At 47.0% G+C, this 26673-nt stretch overlaps 1 protein-coding gene across 3 annotated transcripts in view; it reads right to left on the minus strand.

Annotated features, from left to right (window-relative positions):
• The window catches only part of LOC8051751 (death-associated protein kinase 1), a 198538-nt gene that overhangs the window by 92673 nt on the left and 79192 nt on the right, over nt 1-26673 (minus strand). The window contains exon 1 of one of the 3 annotated variants that reach the window (XM_040211938.3): nt 3228-3380. The exons of the other annotated variants lie outside the window; for them this stretch is intronic. The gene's annotated coding sequence lies outside the window, so the exon portion shown is untranslated. Of the gene's footprint in view, nt 1-3227; nt 3381-26673 lie in introns of those variants that run through there. 3 annotated transcript variants of the gene reach the window in all.

Consider the following 26673-nt stretch of genomic DNA (forward strand, 5'->3'; position numbering starts at 1 on the left):
CATTGATTCTGGTAGGCGGTTAAATACATGCGGCACATAATACACTCTCACATGCTCACCATAGCGAGTTCGAATACGCGGTACCTCAGAACGAAGAGATGGCCTTATTGGCCGCTGTTGAATATAAGGGGCTTTGAAATTGGAGCTCCAGAAATGACGCAGCACGACGGTTTCCCTAAAAAGCCCCTCAAAAGACGACATGTGAAGTTCCTGAAATATCTCTGCACTTAAATGTCAAAAGCGACACTTTTCAAAATACCTTTCAATAACGAATTAACTCTTGCGCGCCAGAACAACGAACATCCCATAAAAAAGTGTTATGCCGTACCGTAAATAACTATATCCCAAAGCCTGTGTTATCATTTTCCTAACAGAGAGAGGCAGAAACATTTTAACATGGTATAGTAAGCACGAAACACTTCTTAACTTTTTGCACAAATACGTGAGGTATGTACACCAAGATAAATCACTATCGAAGTATATTCCGAGGTATTTTACAGATTTGACACATACAATAATTTCGCAATCACAAGATCTGCAGCTGGAAGTATGTAGCGCTACAGGAAGTAAGAGTTCAACCCGCTTAAGTGGATTTTTAAACCAAACCAGTTTTGTCTTTGACGCATTCACTTTAATCAGGTTCGAAGTAAACGAACCCATTGTACAAGTAATATAATTTTGAAGATATTGATTGGCGATAAGTTAATCTGCATGACATGAACACCGTGTCGTCCGCGTACTGAAATACTTTACATTGTGAAAAAGCACTAGGGAGATCATTTATATGTAAATTAAAAAGGAAAGGAGACAGCACTGAACCTTGCGGTACTCGAGCCGTTAAAAAAGTTCTACTACTCTTTTGATTTTTAAAAACCACAACCTGGGAACGTCCTGAAATGTAATCTTTAAGAAGTGAAAAAAAAAACGGACCTCGGAAACCCAGCTTGTATAGCTTGGAGCAAAAAATTTTGTGATTTATGCTGTCGAACGCTTTCGACACATCCAAGAACACAGCACATGAAAACATAATATTATCAAACCTTGTATGTAAGCAATCTCCAAAACCATTTAAAAGCGCTTCGGTTCCTCGTTCCGCAACAAACCCATACTGATGATCAGACAACAAGCCAAACCTTTTTACGAAACCAGTCATTTCCCTCAAAATGTGTTTTTCTAGTAAATTCGCCAGGCACGATAAAACGAAATAGGACGATAGTTGGTAAAATCATCCGCTGCCCCTCCCTTTTAACAATAGCAGTTTTCATTCCCGTCGGCCGAATTCCGGTCTCGATGATATCACTGAATATTCCTAAGAGTACATATTTAAGTTTTTCATAATTTCTACGCAGATCCCGTATATGCACTTTATCGAAGCCTGGCGACTTAGTTGGTTTAAAAGAGAATAAATAATCTCGAAGCTCACTTTCAGTGAAAGAAGGCAAAAAGGCTGAAGCTAGATTGTAATTTTGCAACGTATCCGTTCCGACGTTATTACTATCATAAGCTGCACCGAAAGTAAAAGCAAAAAAAAAAAAAAAAAAAGCGCTGTAGTTTTCAATAGCCTTTTTTTTTTTTTTTTTTTTTTTTGCGTCACAGGCGCGAAAGGCTTGTCTATCATCTCATCGATTGAACGTATTTTTTTGCCGCCACGAAGACGATTAGCTATCCCCAGGTTTTTGCCGTGTCAAATCGATTTTTTTCAAACTCTCCTTCGAAGTACCCGTGCTTCGAAGAACGAACCAGTGCGCACGCTTCGTTCCTTGCTATTTTAAAGTCTTCCTTCGGCGCTGAATTGCTTGGGGACCGTTTGCAGCGTTTCCAAAGAAAATCCTTATAACGTATAGCCACTAAAATGTCTGACGTAATTCATTCCTGATCTCTTACGTCTTTTAATTATTACCTTCTTTTTGCACGTAGATGTAAAATTAGAAAAAAGATCAACAAACGTATCGTACAACATTGATGGCTCAACCGAAGTCAAAAGCTTATTCTAGTCGTAGTCGTTAATTTTGCTATCTAACAGCGCTTGATCAGTTATGGTTATTTCTTTACTGTTGTTGTGGCACTCCTTATTGTTTTTTGAGATTATCTGGCACGCCATAACGAATTGTCCGCCGACTTTTTCGTTACCACTTCAGCATTTACGGTACCCTCGAAAATACGGAGGTTTATGTGATCGATACACGAAGATACTAATTTTTGACCTAAGAGTTCTTCCCGAGTGGGAGCCTGTATCACGCTGTTCCGATGCCGTAAGTTGCCATTAAGTTAAGGTAATCCCTGACCACATGGCGCGAAGAATTCGTTGCATTTAAATTGAAGTCTCCCACTAAGCACAGCTGACTTGTCGGGTAATCACGGATAGCATTTTATCTAGTTCTTCGAGAAACAAGTTTGCGTTGCTCGAAAGGGAGCGATAGATTGCCATCGAGTGAACCGAAAAATCCTGGCGTCTAATTTGTAGGCTTATGCACTCGGAGTGCGATACGGTTGTTGCAGACTGGTCGGCATCCCAGATGTCTTCCATGAAAACACAAATTCTTCCCCCTCTGCCCAACGTTCTTGTAAATGTAAACCGTTTATAACCGGGAATTGAAAAGAGAGTAATTGCATCCTCTTTAACATTAACTTCAGTCAAAACGAACGCATCTATGACAGCCTCCAATTCTTGGACTAGAATAAATATATATATATATCTGCCGTGGGTCATTCCATTAGTGTGCGGGACAGCATGATTGCCAATGGTTTAAACAATAAAGAGGAAAGGTCAACGCGTACTAAAACATAGCACGAGCCCTCGGAACTTAGGCTGAGGGTCGTACAAGTAAAAGTTATAGACGCCTCAAAATACATCGAGCAGTCCCAGACCCCATGCATTTTTTAAGGAAAAGTATAATGTCAGAGTAACTCCAAAAAACGCAACCCAACCGCTTTCATATTTTTACATCCTCGGAAGGAAAATGTTGTGCATTCCGGTTTTAGGTAGAAGAAAGTAGACCAGCTTTCCAAGTTCAATGCCTCAACAGAATGTGAACCAAATCGTTCCTGTGGCATGCACTTGTGACGACCCTAAAATTTTTGTCTCGGTGACTAAATCGTCACGGGCTCCGTCGCTGGAGTGAGGCACCCAAGACTGTCGATAACAAAAATTGCAACTTTGCAATGTTTGCGTAGTGGCAGAGTTCTACGCCACTACGCGATAAGGAGTTCCAAGGGCGAACACTCACGACTTGGATGACTGCTTGGGTGGAATCTCGGAGGGAACTTGGACGTCTCGGAGGGAACTTGGAGGTCTCGGAGGTTGTGCCGAAGTTGCGTCGAGTCCAGGAACGTCGAAACTCTCGTTGGTGTCGCCCCGCAGCCTCACCGATTCCCTTCGTTCCGCTTCCCACCGGCCTGGCCTCGCCTCCCACCCTTCGTCTCCGCCGCCCGAGAAAGGTGGTCGCTGGGCTTTCTTCCCTTTTTGTTCCCTTCTTGAGGCTTGTCTCTTTTCCCCATCGGAGGGTAGACGCCTAGCAGTTTAGTACACGTCACCCATCAGAGGGCAGATGCCCAGCTGTTTCAGAGGCGTGCATCCGCATTCCTCACCGCTGCCGAAGAGCCCCTCCTTGCTTCGCTCTTCTTCCCTCTCACACACGCACACACGCCAAAACGCACATCGAAGACTGACTGTGAGGCGCACCTCACAGTTTCGGAGAGAATTCGCATTGTTCATTTGACGGGAACGTCACACACGCTCCCACAACAAAAGGATTGTTACACAAAATCAAACTCGTACTGCTCTAGCGCTACATGGGTTATAAGCTGAGTACACACAACGGAGACGCAGTCTTCTCAAAATCACTCGCGAGGCAGAGAACAAGACAAAAAAAAAAAAAGAAAAAACGTGTAATATACTAATAGCACAAACCGTAGCTGCCAGCGGTGTGACAAACCAAGATTGCGCTCTACACTATAGACCTTTGCAAAAATTGCCTTCTGCGCGCTGCCACCTTTGTCTGCTCGGCTGTGGAACGCCTTCTGAGCATGCGCTGTTGGTCTGCTGCGCAGTATATCGGATGCTGCGCATGCGTCCACAGCTCAGTGACTCAGCATTTTCCGCCCGGGCGCTTCGTTCGAGACTGCCGCTGGAAAGGTCTATATAGATAGCGAACAAACGCAACTCCCCAACAAGTTAGGGGTTAGTTCCCCCCTCTCCGCGCGGATCCGATGACCCCGTCGATCCGAGGGGCCCTGGCTTCGCAGCGAATAACAGTGTCGAGCCGACGGGGCTTCCTCGCGAGAACTTGCCGCCGGCGCGTTCCAATTCTTCCATCAAACGCAGCTTAATTAGTTCATTCGTCTTGTTCTGACCCGCCATCGGGTCGTCTTCCCGTGTCCCCCGTTCCCTGTCCCTACTCCGATGAGCTCCCTTGGAGGCGCGGAATGAGAATCGCCTCTGTTCCCTAGCATCGCATTTGTAGGGACCTCCGCGTCAGGTTCCTCAGCTACCCCCGCTCCATACCGTCGAAGGCGGTTCGCATGGACAACTTTCTGCTGGCCAGTCCTGGGGTCTTTAACGTCACGGTTGACAAGCGCTCCACAACTCGAAATGGTCCGCGCCACTTGGCCTGCAGCTTCCTGGCAAGTCCTGCTGCCCCGGCTGAGTCAGACACACCCCAAACCACGTCTCCCACTGCAAACTTTGGAGCATCGGCCTCTCTGTCAAATATGCGCTTTCTACATTCAGCTGAGTTGGCTAGCATCTTACGCGCCAGGTCATGAGCGCCGGAGAGTCGCTGGAGTAACTCCTCCTTGTATAGCTTTCAAGAGTGCCGTAGTTTCCAGTCGGGGCCGCGTACAGTGCCGAAGGCAGCTCAGGGTGCCGAGACTGCCGACCATATAAGAAAGAATGGACTCTGCTTCGTGCTCTCGTGGCTGGCGGAGTTGTAGGCGAAGGGGATAAAGGGCACCCAGACGTCCCAATCCCGCTGATCTCGTGCAACGTAGTGACCTAACACGCCGGACACGGTTTGGTTCAGGCGTTCAACCGCCCCATTGCACTGTGGGTAATATGGCGTGGTCAGTAATTCTTGAACTCCCAAAAGTCCACATACCTCGCTTAACAGCCTGGATGTAAAATTTGCCCCGCGGTCCGTTAGAAGCTGTTGCGGCGCACCGTGTCTGAGAATCACACGCTCCACGAACAAACGCGCAACCGTCTCTGCCCTTTGATCTGGCATCGGGATCACCTCCGCATACCGGGTCAGATGGTCAACAAAAACCAGCCAATAACGATTCCCCCCGAGTCGACACCGTAAGCGGACCCACGATGTCGATTGAAGTTCGCTGAAATGGCTTGGAAACCTCCTCGAAGATCTGTAACGGCGCTGGTTTCTGGCCCTTTGGCGTCTTCCGCAGAGCGCAGGAGTGACACCGCGCACAGCACTCTTTTACATCGTCTTTCATTCTACTCCAGAAAAACTCACGGGAAAGCCTCTTGAGGGTTTTACGATACCCAAGGTGACCGGCATACGGAGCGTCGTGCGTAGCTCTCATTACCTCCGATCTCAGGGATCTGGGGAATCACCATCCGCCCGCGTGATGAGTCAGGCCTCGCATCGCTGTCCAGGCTTCGTCTGCACAATGCACCCTCTCGGCTTAAAAAAATAGCCGCTGGTTTCCCCCTCCGAACGATTACATTTCGCAAGGATCACCTTCAGCTCATTGTCCCTGTCTTGTTCGACCCGAACGCGTTCGACGTCCAGTGCCGGCGCGAACTTGCTTAACTCTCGTACAGGTGCCCGGCTCAGCGCATCAGAGTTTTGATTGAGCTTTCCGGCGCGGTGAACGATCTCAAAGTCGTGCTGCTGCAGCAACAAATTGCATCTGGCTAGGCGCGAATTCGGATCCCTACAAGACATGAGCCACATAAGAGAGTTGCGATCCGTGACAACGCGAAAATGTCGTCCGTAGAGGTAGCACCGAAAGTGGCGAACGGCCCATACCACGCCCAGACATTCCTGTTCTGTTGCCCCATACCGAGTATCCGCGTCGTTCAGTCGGCGACTTGCGTAAGCCACAGGGTGCTCTTCCCCGTAGAGCATCTGAGACAGTACCGCTCCGAGGGCCCTGCCCGGGGCATCGGTCATCAAGACGAATTCCTTTGTGAAGTCTGGGAATCGCAGAAGGGGGCACTGGTTAAAGCGGACTTGAGGAGCGCGAAAGCTTTCTGCGCCTCTTCACTCCAAGAGAACGTGGTCTTGGATGAAGTCAGCCGTGTTATCGGCTTAGCCTTTTCCGCGAAGCCGGCTACGTGCCTCCGATAGTAGCCTATCAGTCCCAAAAATAGTCTTACCTCCTTGGCATTACGAGGCGCAGGATAATCTCGAACACAGCTCAGCTTCTCCGGGTCTAGTCTGACACCCTCTCTCGAAAGATTGTGACCGAGATATTTGACTTCGTCCTTCAAGAACTGGCATTTGGATGGCTTGAACTTTAGACCTGCGGAGCGGAAACGCACCATGCACTGTCTCGACGTCGATGAGGTGCTGTTCCAGGGTTTCGCTGTATAGATGATGACATCGTCCAAATACACATGGCATGACTCTCCCACCAACCCTGCAAAAATGACGTCGGCTGTACCCTGCCAGACGGCAGAGCTATATACAAGGCCCATGGGCGTGCGCCTCCACTGATAATGGCCCGTTGGTGTATTGAAAGCCGTCTTCTCTTTGTCATTTTCGTCCATCTCGATCTGCCAGAAGCCAGAGGCCATGTCCACCACTGTGAAGAATCTGGCGGCGCCTAGCTGAGAAATCGTCTCCTGGACGTTGGAAAGAGGATAAGGGTCGATTCTGGTGACCTTGTTGAGCTCCCGATAGTCGACGACAAACCTGAAGGAGCCGTCAGGTTTCTGGACGAGGAGTGCCGGTGAACCCCAGGGCGAGATCGAATGCTCAATGATGCCCTTTTCTATCAGTTCCTCAACCTGTTGTTGCATCCCTTCTCTCCTGAAAAAGGGTATTCGATAAGCGCGTCTGTAGACGGGAGCGACATAGGATGTGGTGATACGATGCTTGATGGAGCCGCAGTGACCCACGTCGAGCCTCGACGAAGCAAAGGCGGTGCGGTATTTACACAGCAACTGGCTGACCCGCTCCCCCTCCGCCTCGGGAAGGTGTGTAAGGTGAAACATGTTCAAGAACTCAGGGTCAGATAGCTCCCCTGCAGGTCCACAGCTAAGCACGGCCTCCTCAAGGTCTCGATTAGCTTCCACTCCAACGAACACCGCAACACGCTTATTGTGTTTGGGCAAACGAATCTCGGCCATCGAAGCATTTACAATTCTGACCGGAACCTGTCCCCTGTCGTTGGTCTGAGCCAGTGAGTCGACTCCAAGGAGACCGTGAGGTTCGAGCTCCGTCATCTCCACTACACCCTCGAACTCTGCCCGCCACAATGACCTCGGTTCGTTGTGGGATTACACTTTCCGACACCAACATTATGGGGACTTCGGTATATTCTAACCCCCGCACTACCTGGTCGGGCGACCAATTCAAGATAGGAATTTCTTCGCCATTTATCACCGCCATTCCCCTCGACGACAATACGTCGATTGCATGGGTTCGCACCATGTCTTGGCCCAAGATGCCAGAAACCGGTATCATCGCGTCGTCCGTGCATATGAAGCAAGGGTGAGTCGCCACGGTCCTGCCAATCTCAAACGGTATCCTGAAGCATCCCTGTGTCTCGAGATCTTGGCCCGTGATCCCTGCTAGACGCGTGGACATGGCTGAACGGTGCTCTTCAAAAGCGTCCCCATCCTTGCTCAGCTCTCGGGAAACGAATTCCTTCAACAAACTAACCTTCGACCTTGGCAAAAATCACCTTCTGCGCGCTGTCACCTTTTCCTGGTGGGCTGTGGAACGCGTTCTGAGCATGCGCTGTAGCTTTGTTGTGCGGCATATCAAACACTGCGCATGCGTCCACAGCTCAGTGACTCAGCAGTTTTCCCCGGGTGATAAGCAATGGAAAGGTCTATACCTGAAAGGGGCGGTTTTCCCATTCAAACACGAGCCACTCTGAAGACGCCCAGAGCTACAGGCAGACACCGAACAAAAGACACAGTGACCTCTGATGACCTCTGCGGACAAGCTCCACGTATGTTCGAAACATGTTTGCTCCATGCGTGCTTCTAACATGACCCTTTTTGTGTCACCAATGTGACAGGACCATCACACCAGTGAGAAACACGCCTCGATGTCTGCACATGTGTGCAGACATCGAGGCGCTTTAAGTGGTACCAAAGTGCGTGCCCGTGACATTTGAGAAGTAGAAAGCATCGCTTTGATCGGTGCTCGAGATGCACGACTGCCCATAGCTGTGGCTTCCTTTCCACATGTACTCGTTTCCAAGTACAGCATGCCATCCAAAAATAGTTACATTTCTTTTATCGCAAAATTGAATCGCGCATTGTTTCAGAACTAAGCGTAATCTTATTCAAAATGTGTGATTTCCTCGCAAATTCAATAGGGAAACGGGGCCGATCTTGGGTATAGCTGGCGCCGTTAATCTCCACGTAAAGAGGCGGGGGGCTTCGTCCCCCGCCTCTTTTCAATTTAAAGGTTCAGGAAATCGCCTATGACTTTTATCAGATGATGGCAAGGTGTGAAACGTTGGCATCTCATCCGCGCCGCTAGCGCTTGACATTTGGGCGGAGACTGGGCGTTCCGTGAAAAAGGCGCCAATTTTTCGGGGACAGCTATGTAAACTTGACGGATCTTATACCTCCGATAGTTGCTATTCGAGGGGAGCAATCGGTATACCATAGGACATTCAAAGAGTGGCGCGGGTTACCCGAACGTACGTCCCTCGTACGAAGCACGGCGATCAATTCAAGAAGTATAGCACGGCATCCGGCATACGACGCATGGATGTCCTGTCGCCTACAGCCACATTCGCGTCTTCTCAGAGAGGCTCAAGAAAAGCGCGAAACGCGACGAGCTTTAACTATCCCGAGGCGTAGGAAAGGCGTCAAGAAGAGGGGCGACGTCGTGTTCGCATAACACATTTATCATCTTTAGCGGACAATAAGTGGCAGGGCCAGGACCATGACGCGCTGGTGTCTCGCTGTGTTGCATGCCATCGCAGGTGGAACAAAAGTCTGTACCGTCACCTCTCACGCCGTCAAGGTTTCATCACCCCATCAATCACATTCAACCCGTACGTGTAGTGTGTGTGTGATGGATCCCACTTTACCCGACAAGACGCCAATTTCAAGCCAAAATTGCTATGTTCGAATTTCCAAGCAATATTGCTATAAATTTAATCGCGTCCTCGCTTGTTTTTAATGACGTCAAACTTTACGAAGTGATCGCAATGAGCTAGAGGTTCCCGGAGCCCTGACCCGGACACTTGGCGAAAAAGTCGGCGTGAAATCTGGCGGCTATGATTGGCCGGCGCCAAGGTCACGTGCGACGTTGGCCAATCACGGTCCTTGGATTCCTCGCCGACTCTTTGGCCAAGTGTCCCGATTAGGGCCCCAGGTGAATGTATACTGTTATGAATCATGGAAAGCACATTTATGTTTGAAACAAAGAAAAAGGTCCGATTGAATAATAAAAATCGCGAGTTGAATCAGCATTGCGAGATGACAAGTGCAAGCTCAGCTGAACCCCTCGTACTTAGTTGTGAGCCCTAGTTGTAGAATGAAAGCCTACCTCTAGGCAAAGTGCCATTGACAACAGCGTCCACGTGTGAGTGCGCAATCCGAGCTGACCTAAACGTTTCACGGTACACCATCAATCACTATTCGGAAAATGTGCTCCGAACCGGGGGTGGAGTTTTCGTAGTCGAAGAGACCACTGTTGCACCTCCTAATGTTTCAGCGACACTAAGTACTCCCCCGGTGTTTCCGATAGTTTCGTTCCTGGGGCCTTGAGAGTTGGAATGAAAGAACGACACTTCCAGATGTTGTCCTTTCAAATATACAAAACTACTAAATATTCTCTCTACAAACTATGGTATGTCGCATGTTAAGAAAATCAAGACAAGCTCCACTAACAAAGCCCTCCGCCCTTTTCATTTCGGCACAGAGAACACTGGAGAGGACGGCTCCTGCAATAATGGCGAGCAGATCGAGCTTCGTAGAGAGCTTGTCCTGCTCTTCTTTGCATGCAACATACATACCATCTTGCACGATTGCCAAATGTTCGACATCGTCTGCGCCACATCCGGAAGCATTTCTGCACACGAGAGACGACGAAACCCTAGAGTTCGTCAAGCGTCATTGCGAGCCCCTCCGACTGACGGGTTTCCAGCAGTTCAAGACTTTCGCATCTTAGGAAATTCAAAGCGCTACATATTAGTACGATGTCTTCCTATAGACCGTCTTTCTAATTCCACTTACGCTACGCTCTTCGCAATGGAGAACCACTCATATTTTTTTCAGGCAACAATGCTAGACAGGACATTTTAATGAGGGCAATGACAGAGGAAGGAAAAAAAAATGAACATATCTTATGTACTTTTTTTTTTCGTCTCTGACAAAAAAAAAATCCTCTCGGGGCGCATATATTTTAATTAATTTTTATTACTTTCATGTTGTGCGTGACATTCATTTTATAATATATATTTATAAGTTTCCGTGTGCTTGATTTTTTTTTTATAAATTCTTCTCTGTACATATCTGTTCTTTATTTATCCCCCTTGCCCAGCACAAAGTAGCAAACCAGCTGCATTCAACTTGGTTAAGCTCTTAGTCTTTCTAATAAACTCTTTTTTTTTCTCTCTCTCTTTTGTAGTAGAGGCTTGCAAAACTTTTGCAGAACCATAATCCAAGCGAATTCAACGAGCGGGTTTACCCTGCTTAGTGCTTTTACGCGCATGTAAGTATGCTTATGGTATGTCCTATCAACTAAGGTTGATCGCAGCAAGGGCTGAAAACGTAGGAAAAGGGTGGCTTCAGTGCGAATTAAGTGTTCGCGCGTAGGCGTGCTCTACAAGAAGGTCGCGCGTATAACCTTCACGGAGAACGGAAGTGTAAACCCGTAAATGCGTTTAAATTTTTTGTTTATATACTTTTATACTTGTTTGTTTATATACTTTTCACGGCAGAGGAAGTGATAGAAAATAATAATATCCCCAAGAACATAGAAGCAGTACACCTGCAAACATTTTTTTTCCTCTTCCACTGTAAACACATGAAATTATGGACTCTAAATATTAGTTGACGTAGAATTTCAATCATAACTTTTTTTTTGTTTGTTATTGCTCATCGCGTACGTATACAAAAAAGTGAGAAATTTTATCCGTAATATGTTTCGTTCTAAGTCAAGCATTTCTGACAAACTGTAGTTTCAACAATCCTTTCTGCTTCCCTTGTGTCCTATTTTTCTTCTGCTATAATAAACGGCGGATACAATAAACAGCAGAATAAATCTGATACTGCGTCGCACTGAAATGAATCCGCCACAACGTATACAGTGTGTGTTGATCGACTACCATATTCATCATTTTCATTTAATGAAGACGCGACTTTCATAATTGACAGAAATAACGGAGAAGATGCAAGAGAGCTGGTGAACTTTCAACATCTTGCCTCATCGTTACATTCAAAAGTTTACACTACGTGTGTTGCAAGACGGGAAGGCAAGCCAATGTGCAAGTAACGCATCTATTTAAGAAAGCTATTTTTTTTTTTTTTGCTGCTTGTATAGCTACAGCATTCATGATCAATTTTAGAATGATTGAATTTTTTTGTTTGGGTTCTGCATGGCGTTATGAGGTCCAACAAAATTATTTTATTGGAACTCGACGAATTAGGCATAAAATGATTTCGAAAGGGTGAAAAAAAAAAAAAACTTAGCGAAAGAAATGTAAATATGGGCATTGAAACGAGACTCGTACTTTAAGTTTCCATTAAAATATACTCATAATTAAAAAAAAAAAGGCCACGCATCAAAAAGATTATACACCAAAAACGCCGTTCACCGGAATGTCCAACACAGAAAAGTCCGTTCACCGAAACGTCCGTTCACTGATATGTCCATGCAGAAATGTTTGAGCACCGAAATGTCCGTGCACCGAAATGTTTGTGCACCGGAATGTCCTACATCGAAAATCGATACACCGAAAAGTCAGAACCCAAACGCCCTACAGAGCAGCGTTGCCCCCCCCCCCCCCCCCCCCAAAAAAAAAAAAGAAAAGAAAAGAAGGAATTGAAAAAAAAAAAAAAAAAAAAGGACAGGGAGTGGATAATGAAGGAGGAGGTGAAGCAGAGAGAGAAAAAGCAGGCAAAAGTAAGAAGGGGTCCATGCGTACATACGTCGGTTTTGAAATAAAGCAGGAAACCAACATCATAAGACCGTAAACGGTACACGGGATTCTCAGCTTTTTGTATACGACGTTGCAGCAATAGGGGTTCTCTTCATGCTTTCTTTTATAACGGTGTGTCCGGTAAAACATTTTTTTTTAGAAACACCACAAAAGACATGCACACTCACGTGTTACAAACATATTAGAGTTTTAGTATTTCGTATAGAAAAAAAACGCAAGAGCTGTGCGTTTTCGTTACGTCCGGCGCTCCATGCTGCGCATGCGTGTCGTCGCCATATGCTAATCTAAGGCCGAAATTGTAAAAGGAAATAAAAGAGCAACACACTTCAGTGGAAGGTGTACTGCAACCGACGCATTTTAGAGCAGTTATCTTATTTCATTTCATCGATACGGATGAATAAATGCAGCCATTTAGACTAAGGTAGCCTATCAAGGATCACGTACGCGTCCGGAATTGCAATTGCCTCTTCTTTTCTAGAAGGGTCTGAGAGCGTAGCAGACAAACCTCCGATTAAGTCACTTCCCCTATACAAATCTTTACTTACATAAGAGAAGGGATAGCTGGGGAGCGGCACGGTGCACATTGCAGCAGTCACGTGTCTTCTCCATGGTGCCGCCACCTGGTGGTCATCTGCCGAAACCGCGTCTAGGCCGATCCAGTCACAGTTCCCGTTGGCGAACATGGTCGCGCCAGGTTCACTGAGCTCGGACGCTTTGTGAACTTTCTTGCCCGCACTCACAACGACGGGGTCCAATGTAAACGCCGGGACATGTCAAGAAGCACCTGAACATCATAGATGACAGCTACAGAGAACAGCTATGCTTAATTGCAACGGAATGTGAGAACGTTCACACGTCGAAGAGGACATGTTGTCTTTAAACTAAAATATTAAGCTTTCCGAAGATTAAAACCGTTGTCTGAGTTAATCGAACGAGAAACCTATAGACTAATGTAATCCAGAGACGAATGGTAAAGAGTATTGCAAGGAGTACCGGAGCTCAAGGACAAGTTGGAATTGCTGCAGCGGTGCCACTGGAGCCAAGAACCACAGACGATGTCCGAAAAATGAAATTCAAGTATATCGGGCTCAAGTACGTGAAGAGAGTCGAGTCTTACCGTAACGAACTTAGGAGGTAGAAGGTACTTGTAAGAACGACGACGGCCCCCCAGTTTCCCAGGACAATCAACGCAATTGCCACGAACTGAACCTACCCATATCCGCGGGAATCGAGAGCAGCTACACAAGGGATGGCTGTGCAGCGTCCGAACTCTTGCCGACGGCCCCAATCTTCGACAGTCTTCAACGACGCCGCCCGCGTTCACTCCCAAATCCCATATCCGGGAAAGCAGACCCTGTCGATCGACGCTGCAACCCACCTCCACACACACCAGCTCCACAGGGGGGCATCCACGGACGGCGATGCCGCACCACTCCAAACAGTCCAGCAACCGAAATCACAAGAGCGAGTGGATTTCGAACCCGCATTTGGGCATATCCTCAAAAAGAAGGTTCCGCAAGCGCGACCTTGCCCAAAGTCTGCACGCAGTCGAGTGTTACGGCGAAGCGGTAAAGAGAGCTACTACGCTCCGAGCATAGCGGTACTGCACGAATGCCCGCGCGTCGGGAACCTCGTAGCACAGCTCGGAGCAAAAGACAAAGAGAATAAGAAAGGCGCTGCGGTAGCTCTTCGACTGATGATGATGATGATGCCTAAAATGGCGAGTGTGGCGGAGGAGTAGGTATGGACGCATACGCGCGCGTGGAGACGCGTACTTCTACGGGAAGGAATCGGTACAAAGGCAACGCGTATAAGGTCGCGGGAGTGTGTGGGGGGGGGAGCGGGAGAGGAGGGCTTTGAGAGGGGAATGAACTAGGTTGCACTAGGCAGTGAGCAGCGCAAAACGTGCGCGGGCCCCGTAGATGGATGGAGGCAATCGCCATCAGCGCGTGAAGCAGCGCCATTTTGGGGAACAAATAGACAAAAGGAGAGCGTCCGCGCCGCACAAAGGGACGGAATGTTCTTCGTCGTGGTCAGTGTGGAGAAACGAAACAAAGTTAGAAGGTGCGCAGACAGGCTGTGCCCTTATGGCTACTAGGCAATACTAGGTTAAAGAACGGCGGGAGGTGTTGACGATATCTCCGCATCGCAACCCATACAGGCAGGTGAGCTGCGGCGAAAACAAAGCACGCGCTTACGATAGAGAGAGCGGGTCGTCGACATCGTTTGGCGAAAGTGAGACGTCGTCCATCGTGGCAAACAATATCCGCCATTCGACGTGAGCCTTTTTTTCTTTTTTTTTTTTATTACCATTTTTGTTTTCTGGGGTATGATGATGATGATGGCTTGCTGAACTCGCGCAGCTGTACTTCGAATAGTAAGACGGTTCTGGCCGGTCTTCCTGGGAAGGTGTACTGCTGCGGAGAAAAACCTCGCTGGCTCAAGAAGACGGAAGGGATTCGCCAACTTTCCACCAAAGCTCTGGTCATCGAACTCGGCCAAGGCCAATTAACTTCGCATAACGCGAAACGAAAGACATCCGCATACAGTTCTCAGCGCGAACATTAACCTTGCGTTTCCTTTGGCGCTTCATCTTCCCCCTTTTCTCCTACGAAGAAAAAAAAAAAAATGTCGCTATCAGCGGCGTCACCGCTTCACAGGACCCTAAACATCACGCGCCGGTACGAAGAGCCTCACCGCGCGGTATGGTCCAAGTGAGGTTTCCCACGAACAGAATAGAAGCTTAGGCAAACGTAAACTCTACGCCAAACGAAAACGAAAAAAAAAAAAACGAAAAAAACACACCGCCACCATAATACGAGAGAAAGAAGCCATTTCCCACGTAGACGTGTCCGGGTTGTTAGTCAAGCTGGGAGGGATCCTTTTTCACGACAACTTCCTTTAGCGCGCTCAGACAGAAGCGAGGCTCGGACTAGGAGGATAAATTGCTTTAGTTCGGCAGGCCTAGCGTTTAGCTCATTGACTCGATCACATGGTGGAAGGTGTGCCTAAGAACTCGTGTTCTCCGGCGATCCACAAAGTGGTCACGATATTCCTCTGTGGCCTGCAAGTTGGTCCGCTCCTGGCGCACCTCGTGCGTTTGTTTACTTGCCAAATGCGGCCACGTGCTTTTGTTTTCGTCCGACCCCCAACGAATAACGGCGCGCTTGGCTACCACCAATCATTACGCGTTCCCTGCCCTTCCTCGCGTTCCGATTCCACCAAAGAGAAATTTTGGAACACGTGCTCGTCGAATTTGTTATATATACACCGAGCGAGTGTTCCAAAATGCGAGTTTGGCGCATTGGAACGCAAGCAGGAGTGCGCCAATCGAAGGGCAGCATGGAGAACGGATGGAGCGAGCGATGACAACGTAGCCAAGCGCGGGCCGCCATTGGTTGAGGTCGGGGGGAAAACAAAAGCACGTTGGCGAGTCAACAAATGCACGAAGTGGTTAAGGTGCAGGCGAACTTGCACGAAACCGCAGAATGAAAACAGGAAGTATAGAAGCTTTTCTCTCCAAACACCACCAGGCGGTGCTCCAGTGTCTGACATCGCAGCGAATTTCCGGTTCATACAAAGCAGGGATGGGCAGTAATTGAAATACAAGTATTTGAAATACGTATTTTAAATACTTTGTGCATTTTGAATTTGTATTTAATTAAAAATTGGGTAATGTATTTGACGTATGTATTTAAATACTAAAACGTGGGTATTTCAAATACAATTGTAATTAAATACAATTTTGTGGACGAAAATACATCCTTCAAATTTATTGTCGCTGTCCAGAGAAGGTAGAAAACTACGTTCTGCACCTATTGCAGTATCTCTCAATCAAGCACAAGCGTTTAGTGACTTTGTGATTACGGTGCTAGTCCAGGGCAAGAATAGTGACGATATCGACGCTCATAGGCTGACTGGCTAAATAAGTACCTGTGACAACTTGTGTTGCTTTCCAACCTGATTTCCATCCATATTTTTTCCCGGAACATTCTAAATGTGCGGGTCGTCCAGATTTTCGTAAGTGGTACGAGTTGCAACTATAAAAAAATTCTCTAGCTAGTGCTGCGCGTCTTGGTCGTCTCGGTTCTTTGTTGGTCTATACCAAAATGTATAATCAACAAAAAAAGCTGCTTGAAGCTCTGTACTTCTTTCACCTATTACGTCCAAGCTGATTACATTTTTCTGTGATTATATTTCTATTGCGTTACTAGAGCGTCGCACACTAACTTTCGAGTGTGCGATGCAAAAATTAAAATGAGATACCCAGAAACCCGTTGCAGGTGCCCTGAAGTCGCTGACGCAAATTTTGAGGAATGTATTTGGAAAAGTATTTGGAGGAGACCAAATACATTTGGTTGTATTTGTATCATGTACTTAAATGCTTTTTTGGAAATGTAATTCGATTTGTAATTAAATACATTTTTGACGAAGTATTTTGTATTTGTATTTCGATACATATTGGCATGTATTTTGCCCATCCCTGATAAAAAGAATGAACAAAATGAACAAAGCCCCTCCCTAACACCCGTGTTGGAAACGTCGATGAAACGTCTAACCACCAATTCCACAGGGAAGCGCCAAAAAGGAACCAAGAAGCGCAAGATCTGTTCGATGTTTTCGAGTATTCTCGTAAACCAACTTGCCCTCGCTAAATCTGCAACTTCGTTGTCCGTGTCGCATTTATGCTTTCTAGCACTGGTGACGTAAGCAAGCTCGACTGGCTCGCAAAGACGGAGGGATCGGAAGTCACTTGAGACGCAAGCAGCGGTTCATGTTTGTAAAGAGTAGAACGGTCTATTTATTTATAGGGGACACGATATGGGGGGAGCTATTTCCGGTAATTCCACGCTGTTTCTATAGACGATTGCAAACAGGGCACTTGGCGGCCGCCATGTTTCTGCTCGTGTGAGCAAGTACGTGCCATTGCAAGCTCGGCAAAAGTACCTTCACGCATATGGTTCACGTGCTTGTACGCATGGGGCACCAGTCGGGCTAGCAAACGTCTACAAGTGTGGACTGTAATTCTCTATTGCTCTTCAAAGGGCCTCGTGCATCAAGTATGCCTCTCGTTGAGTTTTACAGTTTATCCCGCGCAAAGATATTATATTACAGTTTTATTAAATATTGCATCTCGCGTCCACATAAAGATAACATAGAAATATGGTTTCATCACGTTTTATCGCTTTACAGATATGAATTGAGAGTGAGACCAGAAAAGAGAACCTTCGTGCTCTAGCAGGAATAAAAAGTACACCCAATCAAAAGGCACCTCAATCGACAAAAATATCCCCTTTCAACGTCTCCTCGCCTTAGCCCTCTGGGAATAAATATGGCAGTCATCAAAGGGGTCCTCGTTTTTCCTTTCTCTTATCACAAGAGCCTTACCACGACCTGCGGATGATTCAAGGTTCGTCCTGTGCGGCTTCACAAAGGGGCCGTCGCGGCTCCGAGGAGCCTTATTGTTCCCCGACTCTCGGAGAACGTGATCCTCATCTACAGAGAGAAATGCAGTGGCGACTTGTTAAAAACAACAAAGAGCAAAGGGATAGGGACCTGGGAAGAGTCCCCGGCGTGATTACCTCTCTGATATCATCTGCCTCGGCAATCAATACCTCTCGACCGAACTAATAAGCGAGAAGCCTGCCTTTATGTTAATTTGAAGCCTTTGTCGTTGACACGCATGAGGGGACGTATAACCTTGAGACGACGGGTGTTTAATCTTTCTGCATTTGCGTCAGCGCGCCAAGATAAAGGCAGATGTAGGTTCACGAAGCAAGGACAGAGACGTTAACCTGGGCGTACAGCTTCTGTCAGAAGATATTTTCATCCGATAAGGGGGTGGGCAGAAGTAATGTCGCTGCGGTGATGATATCAGCGCACAATGATGTGGCAAGGGTCAATGGCATCGAGGATCTTAGCGAACTTAAAAATTATTTCAGCATTGAAGGGTCAAGTGTCATATAAAACAAAATTAGTTTTTTTTTTTTTTTTTTTTTTCATAATTAACAACGCAGCGATCGCGAATTACTAGACGTCAAAAGCTCCACCTCTTGGCTATTCACGAGACCTCGAGTTTTAAAACTAATTTTCGGAACTGCCTTCACAGCTATCGTTCAGAACCAGTTAGAATTACCTAGGCGCGGTCGAGTTTACGCAAATAAAAAGAAAAATACATAAATTAATTAGCTCTGAATTATGTTGTGGTCGCTGCGAGCGCTCGCCCAACAGGCTTGACGCCGATAATTGATGTGCCGATTGAGGATGATTCTAGAGTAAACAATCATAATCCATATGTTGAGCGCTCTTCTATTTTCGGGAATTGACCTGGAGTGTCACAGTAAAAAAGCGTGGGCATGCGATTTTGGTTGTTTATTTTTCCCTTTGTGTCGTCTAACGATTCCCTCCTACTAACACAGCAGCTACCAAAACCATACGGGTTTTTTTTTTTGTTTTTTTTTATGCCGCATTAAGATTTTAAATTAAGGGGGAAGTCATGAACGTGGTTTTCACTATTTTGTTTATATGTATCGGCGGACATTAGGTGGTAATATAACCGTCACTATTGTCAGGCAAATGAACTAAAATTTGGCAATTGAATTTTAATTACTGTAATTAGGATATATGTTAAAATTACACACTTCGAGGCGGTCTTACACTTCACAGCGCACAAGAACAGACACATTTCAAAAGTTCACTCACACAAAGAAAGAACACTCACACTGCGCTGACTCTCAACTCCGGTTTGTATTCTGCTTCATCTTCGTCTTCTTTTACTCTTATATATAAAGAACTAATCCAAGCTACGGCTGATATAACTCGGCAACTTTTCCTAAATAGTCGAACTCTTTTCTTTTTATAAAGCTATCGAGGGGGTGCTAACACATAAGCTATCTAGAGTGATATGGTTCGACGTTTCTATGATTTCTCGCGTAAGTTTATTATTGTTATTGCCCAGTACGGTGCAGTTGGCCAGAAGTGGAGAACAACCGCAATCTCGGCAATGGTGACCTGAGTCGGGCTTGATAGCGTTGTTATTGTGTTCCCGAAGTTGGTTGTTGAGACATCGTTCTGTTTGTCCGACGTAGCGCTTTGCACAGGAAAGGCGAAAGGAATAAAGCACTTTCTCTGTGCAAGGAACAAACTTAGTTTGGTGGTTCTTGGTGCAGCACGCTGGTCGAATAGAAGGCCCATTTACCTTCTTACATAAGCTGGAAAGTTTATGCGGAGCGGAAAAGACGACGTCTATATTGACTCGATTGGCTATTTTCTTGAGCTTGTGGGAAAAGTTGTGAAGATAGGGCACAATAACAGGCCTTGTGGTGCGATCTCTTGGACTGCGTGCATGTTATGGCTCCTTCACGCTTCACTTCCCTGAGTAGGCATTCAGCAACTGCCGTTTATTAATAAAGACGAAGGGTACCCCGCTCGGGACCAACCGAGAAATTTGCATTTCGAAGCTCGTATGTATTGTGTGCTTGCATGATTTCTTAAGAGGGTTTTTTAGACAGAGTTTTGTAATGCCTTTTTAACAAGCTTTGAGTGTGCTGAGCTATAGTTAAAAACTGGCTTCTTTGCCCTGGGTTCGTAGGGCCAGCAGATATGATGGTTTGTCATGAACAGTCGAAGGTCTAAGAATCTTATGAATCTCTCAACCGGGAGTTCGTGAGTAAGTTTTAACAGATTCAGGCAGTTTTTGAAAGTGGAAAGAACACTGGCCACCAAGGTGGGGAAGGTGTTATCATCAATGTCAAGGAATACCAAGTAATCATCAACGTAGCGAAGCACACGCACTATTTCTGAGTGGCCTAGGTTGTGCTGCAAGATTCTGTTATGGAAGGCCAGAAAAAGGTCTCTGAGGACAGGAGCAATACAAGACCCCGTGCATACTCTCGTTTTTTGCAAGTATGTTATGCCGTCCCAGGTGGCAAAGGTAGATTTTAAGTAGACGGTTATGAAGTCCAGAAAACCGTTGATAGACAGACCAGAAGCGTTTTGAAAAACGATGACACCGAAGGTTTCAAAGCTGTCTTCTGTGCACCTGAGAAGACGACCGTGAGGTAGAGCATAGTAAAGGCCTTTTACATCGATGGAAATGGCATTGAGTTTTGTGTCCTTGAGGTCATGGAGAAAATGTAAGACCTCATCTGAGCTCCCAATCAAGTAGGGATCATTAGTGTCGAGTAGGTTCAGTTTGTCTTGGAGAAATACAGCGAGGGACTTTGGCCAAGTGCCTCGTTCAGACACAATGACCCCAATGGTGCAGTCTGTCTTGTGGGTTTTCGCACTGAAGAATATCTCAAGGCTGGAAAGTTTGCTCCGGTCAATGGAGGAACAAAGCTGCTTTAAGTCAAGCGAACTACATAATTTCTTGGTTGGGCTTTTTATCTTAATGAAGGATATATCGTGGTGGCATTAAAAAACAGATTCGAGGGCTGTTAGTGCCTTAGTACCGAACCAGTCTTTGCGCATGAGCACAAAACCGCCTTCCTTGTCGGCCGGCAGAAGAGATAAACTACGCTCCTGTAAGTAGGTCTCAACCCTCTTAATGGAGCGGTCTGACTGGGGGTTTGTAATGAGAAAGTATATAAACTCCTTCTGATATGCAATGTCGATTATTTAAGCAAATTCTTAAAAATAGAACAGTTTTGGCATGCGACCGCCTCTAGGTTTGTAATATAAACCTATATCCCAATTACATTATTTACGAATTTTTGTAATTAGTCCGATAATAGTGATGGTCATATTCCCATCTATAATGTTCGCCGAGCCATATAAACATGAAAGGAAGACCGCATAACTTTTCCCCTTTTATTTAAAAATTTGGTGCAGCTGAAAAAAAGCCTGTATTTCTAATAAAAAAAACTTTTTCGAAGCTGCTTTTACTGCGCGGTCTAGCACGCAAGATTTGCAGCTTCCAGGGCTATTGCTGTGCTCCACGTTAAAGTAAAAAAAAAAAAAAAAGTGAAGTTACGTTTCGCTTCATAGCACTCGTAATGGTCGAATGTCGCGGCCTTCCCACCCAAACAAAATCCGCCTTTAACAAGAAAAACAAAATATTCTGTTTTACTTTAAATGCGAGCGAGGCCGAAGCTACGAGCGCGAGCATTGTGGCCCTGAACCACGGTGTCCTGAACGTATAGCCTCATATATACTGACAAAGCCTGGCAGATCGCCACGAGAAGCGGCCGCCGAAATGGAAAAGGTAGAGCGGCAGACAACGGATGAGAGGAGAGCCACGTGGCTGGCGCCCCGCTGCGGTGAGACGCCGAAACACGCTTCTCTCGAGCGAACAGGTGTATTTCGTGTCCTCGCCGCTGTAAAATGTGTGCGCTGACGTCCAGGTTCCACGAGAAATGGCTCTTTGATGCTCTCTGCTACCAGATCCTCGCGCTTCAAGTCTGCGACCGGGCACTCTATGGCTCCGTCGTCGAACTGCCAGGCTTTGTGAGTATAGAGGAGGCTATGCCTGAGCAATGATCGCACTGCACGAGCGCGCACGCTTGACAGGGACGCCTAAATCCCGGAGCTCACTCCTGTAGCTTGTGCTACGCTTACACTTGAAGTGAAACGGAGTCTAGAGACTTGGGTTGTGGACGTACACACAGCGTACTTACAATATCTCATTTAACATCATTTAACGTGAGATCCCCACCCCGGGGGGACAAAGACAGCAGCGCGGAGAAAGCTATATCTTCGAAATTAGACCGAGACGCGGGTATATGACGTCAGGCCGCAGCGGTGGCGCTGTTGTCGGCGCATATGCACACGCTTCACGTGAATCTGTTTTCTGCGCCCACACCTGGAGTGAGCAAAAGCTGACTTGTTTGTGGGTGTCGGTCTATATACTTCTTTCCAGGGCAGTCAGACAAAAAAGAAGTCTGTAGACCCATCCGTCACGTCTACAGAAGACTGCGCATACTCAGAACTCCCGTCACAGCCCATTAGACAAAGATGGCGGCGCTGCCAAGGGGACTGCTGGGTTGCCAGGGGCTCAAACACCAGCCCGCCCAATTTCTGCGAGATATAGCCCAAGAGAGTCAAATGTCAATCTTAATAGCCAAAAAAGCACAAAAGGAAAAAAAAAACGTCGTACAACTTATTTTAAAAACTCTTTTTACATTATTTTTCCAACAGGTCTTTTTAGGGAACAGAAACCGCTCTTACACGTTGTGTCCGCCACTAAAAGTCTAGAACCGTCAACCACTTAACCTATGAGAGATAACTTATTGGTACAGTCTCCGGCGATATGAAAGACCCACTGGGAGCGCGTGGCCGAGGCGGTGGCTGGCGGGGGCGCTGCGAGCGCTCCGGGCAATTCCATTCTGTTTAGAGGCGAGGACGCTCACTCGAGGCTCAGCACAATCTGATAAGCGTGTTTCGCTTTATCTGAGCCCGAGTGAGCGTCCTTTCCTCGAAGCAGAATGGAATTGCCCGGAGCGCTCGCAGCGCCTCTGCCAGCCACCGCCTCGGCCACGCGCTCCCAGTGGGTCTTTCATATTGCCGGAGACTGTGCCTATAAAGGGCACTAAAAAAAAAAAAAAATGTTAACGCCAAAATTGAACAGTTAATAATTTTCCTCAAAAGCCCCCTTCCCCCTCTCCACACACGCACACACACACAAGTAAAAATGATCGCAACTTTGCAATGATTAATCCGGATAGTGTTCATTCACATTCTGTTCGAAAATGTTATTTTGGAGGCTTTCCAAGCCAGAGAATGAAATAGCCCAATAATAGCCCAATAGTCAACCTCCAGATTTTCTAGACAACTACAATGTAGGTCTACAGCACAATCTGACAACACTGGGCGGCTCCCGGAATTGTTTTTACCGCTAGCAAAACAAATCCCACGACAATATATATATTTTTTAATATTCGTGGTTGACTGGTTGAATGCACGACACGTCCGAAAGAGGAAAGTATTCAAGGGCAAGCTTGCAGAACTGTTACGTAAAACAAAAACAAAACGAGAAAGAAAAACGAAAGACATCAGTCGCGAATGGGAGCACGATTTGGCTGTCATATAGGGCAACAGCGATAAGTGTCCAGCGTGCCTGCCCGTCCGGTCGACGGGCAGGCTGCCAATGTGCAATCGGTAGAATGACACATTTTGATATTAGTTCTCGCTCTGATCCGTTCTTCTGCGTTCTTATCTCCTAATGCGGCAGTGTCATTGACCGCAGAAAATAAGGACTCGGCCTATCAGTGACTACAGGGAGACTCCAATATGCGCATCACCACTGACTACAGAGTGACTCCGATCTGCGCATCACCACCTATACTGTCCATGTGGTCGACCAAAAGCGGTGCTTTGGTCGGCCTTTGACGACTGGCTAAATGCGCACTACGACGCCTTGGGTACGCTTCATTCTGTCGTTCAAACTTGCTCATCTATTCAAAGGGTTACATCGCAACCTCGTTCATCGACGGAAATCGTGTCAGACTTGTCCAATTTGATGGCGATGCTTTCAAAATGCGATCGTTCTAAGCAGTGGCGTACGCAGGATTTCATTTCGCGGGGGGCCGGACCAACGAGAGTAAAGGGGGACAAGATAAAAAGAAAAGAAAGTCCAAGAGAAAATAAAAGCATGTTCATTTTTTTTCTAATAACTATGCATTCTTCTATTAAGTAATTAAAATAAAGTTGTCATATTGGTTTTGGAATGATTGTGATACATAAAAATTATGCCCCGGAAATTCCCCACCAGGAAGGCATTTACATTTTACTTTTTCATTTACAAGTCACGTCAAAAGAAGGCACTAGAGTAAGCAGAAAACAAGAATCACAAAAACAAATATTTTATGAAGCACGACTCCAATGCACAAAGCCTCCAGTCATCGGGGCTGATAAAACAATGATGCATAACTAGAAACGCGGAACCTCTTGATGGATAGACAATAAGCACTGGAAAGCCGCTCCACCATAAAGTACTCCCTATCTTAACCTGATCTAACCAACAAAAATCTCACGTGATTTGTTCGTTGGTGTCGATTCCTAAGGTTTCCGAAGTCCGCTCACAAAAGAAAGTCAAGGAAGTCACACAACGCAACAAAGGGACGATGTAAAATGGTTTACACACTCACATATTGCACTTGGCTCTCGTCCTGAGGTAGCAGGTCGCACACTCGCGCCCCTACCTCGCGCGGTTCTCAAACTGCCGATGACAACTTCCGTACTCGAACCTTGAACCGCAAATCCCGCGCCTTCTTTAGGCGCCTATATTCACTTTTCTAAAACTTTTCCCGCCATACGAGGAGCCAATCAGTTATCGCTCTTTTTAGACCAATGGGAGCCACGCGGTACAAAACAAACACAATCCAATTAAGAAAGGACACGTGCATAGACCCCCGAAAACTCCTAAAAACCTTCGCCGTCGAACGTCAGCCGGACACCGCTTCAAGGAAACATCCCTCGTCGGGGTGCAAGATCAGTACCGACGCTTCTTCTCAAAATAAAAAAAAAAGGCTACAAAACATTGAGGGGCCCCGCTGCGCTCGAGCGAGGCACAGCGCATGGTACGCACCCAGAGCGGGGTCCTCGAGGAACAATTAAGACAAGGGACACGGGGGCCGCTCTGTTGCGACGACAAACCAGCCCTGGCGGCTCAGCGAGGGGGACATGGGGCACTCGCGAAACAATAAAAGTAGAAGTAAAGAAAGATATTCGTTAATTGATTATTTTCCAGTCATATTAGATAAAAGATTTTAAAACTAAACATTTTTTTATTATTTTTACTATGTCATAAATGGCATATTGCATTCCCTTCCTTTTTTATTTCCTTTCTTTTTTTTACAACTTCTCCACGAAGTTTGATATTGATAAACCCGAGAGTCAGTAATCTCGCCGACTCCCCCCCCCCCCCCCCCCCTCGGAAATTTCGGGGGGGCCGCGGCCCCTTCGGCCCCCCCCCCCCTGTGTACGCCACTGGTTCTAAGCTTCCACCGCGCTTTTTCGCAAACATTACGGAAGCTCCCTCCGCAACTGCTAACTGTTGGTCGCCACGTCACGGGCAAGAAGCACAAGAAAGCGTCAACGAAGCACTAGGGAGTTGTAGTTTATCTTTTTCAGTTTCCGCTCCGAGCCAGCCGAACTAGGCGTGCGCAACCGGCTACGCTTAAACTCAGAGCGACCGCGCATGGACAGTGGCGAAAGCTGTCTGAAAGTTACTATTATGTTGCCAACGGATCTAGGTAGGGTTATGAATACGTTTTCTGCTGGACCGGCAAACCTGTAAGAGCCAGAACCACGCTGAACGAGAAACGGTGTAAGGCCGGCGGTCGTACTAGAATCCCTCCAGAGTCACTGGCAGAACGAAAACCGCAGGGGTCTCTCTCGGACTTCCGGTCCCCAGCGCGTGTTCGCTGCCTTCCGTCGTGCTTTGGCTGAGTGTGAACGCTCGATGCTCACAAGACGCCGAAGCATTATCGAAGGTAGCAAGCTCGCGCTGGACAACTGAAGGACTTCCTACTGTCCTAATCCTTTTAGTGCTACTATAGATCGTACTAAGCGGACAAGCATTTATCGGAGCATAGTATTAACACTGATACAAGAGCCGCTGATGGAAATCAAGTCCCGTGCGTGCCACGGAAACGGGTCCCACGCGCTACGGCGAGATAGACTGCGTGCCATTATTAGAGATGAGCGCGAGGTAGGTGCTGATTACCGCTCTCGGCTTGGGCGTGAGTCACCCTCGCGTCCGGTGCCATCGTATGTCGTCGTGCGCAGAAACGAGAAACAAAGACAGCGGGGGAGGAGGGGGACACCGGAGGAGGAAGAACCGAACGAGGGGCACAGCAGAGTCATCAAGGACGACGGTATTACTGCCGCATGCGTCTCTCCGAGCGCCGCCATCTTGCTTCTGGTGCGTGTATGTCGCCTGATTGTAGAGCGCCCTTTTCGGAAGCCTAATGCGGGACGGCGGGTGTATCACTGGAACGAGTGTTGTTAACACCCCCCCCCCCTCCCCTTTTACGCCGCTTTATGGCGATAGTCTGTGGATGGCTTAATCAAGAATATTGACCCACCTGGCCCATCCGTACACGCCGCTTCGCGGCGCCCCGCTGGCGGCTTAAGCCCCGCTGTCTCCCATTGCACTCTCAGAAAGGGAGTCCTAGCCTTGCTAGCCTAGATAAATGGATGGATGCCAACAGCTTTGCCCTTTATGACGGGCAGCAGCTTGCGCCACCTAGCCTAGGAACCAAAAGCATAATTTTTACTCCCCGGTAATTTCCTTCCCAATCTGTATTTTTACAACTCTCATCAAGCGGTATGGGATAGTGCCAGGATAACTTTTGAAACATTGAGACAAAAAAAACACCTTCCGGCTTCTTCTTCCAGCGAGAGAGTCGCCAA

Source organism: Ixodes scapularis, unplaced genomic scaffold (assembly GCF_016920785.2).
Source record: "Ixodes scapularis isolate PalLabHiFi unplaced genomic scaffold, ASM1692078v2 PGA_scaffold1__304_contigs__length_218370807, whole genome shotgun sequence".
Taxonomy (NCBI): Eukaryota; Metazoa; Arthropoda; class Arachnida; order Ixodida; family Ixodidae; genus Ixodes; species Ixodes scapularis.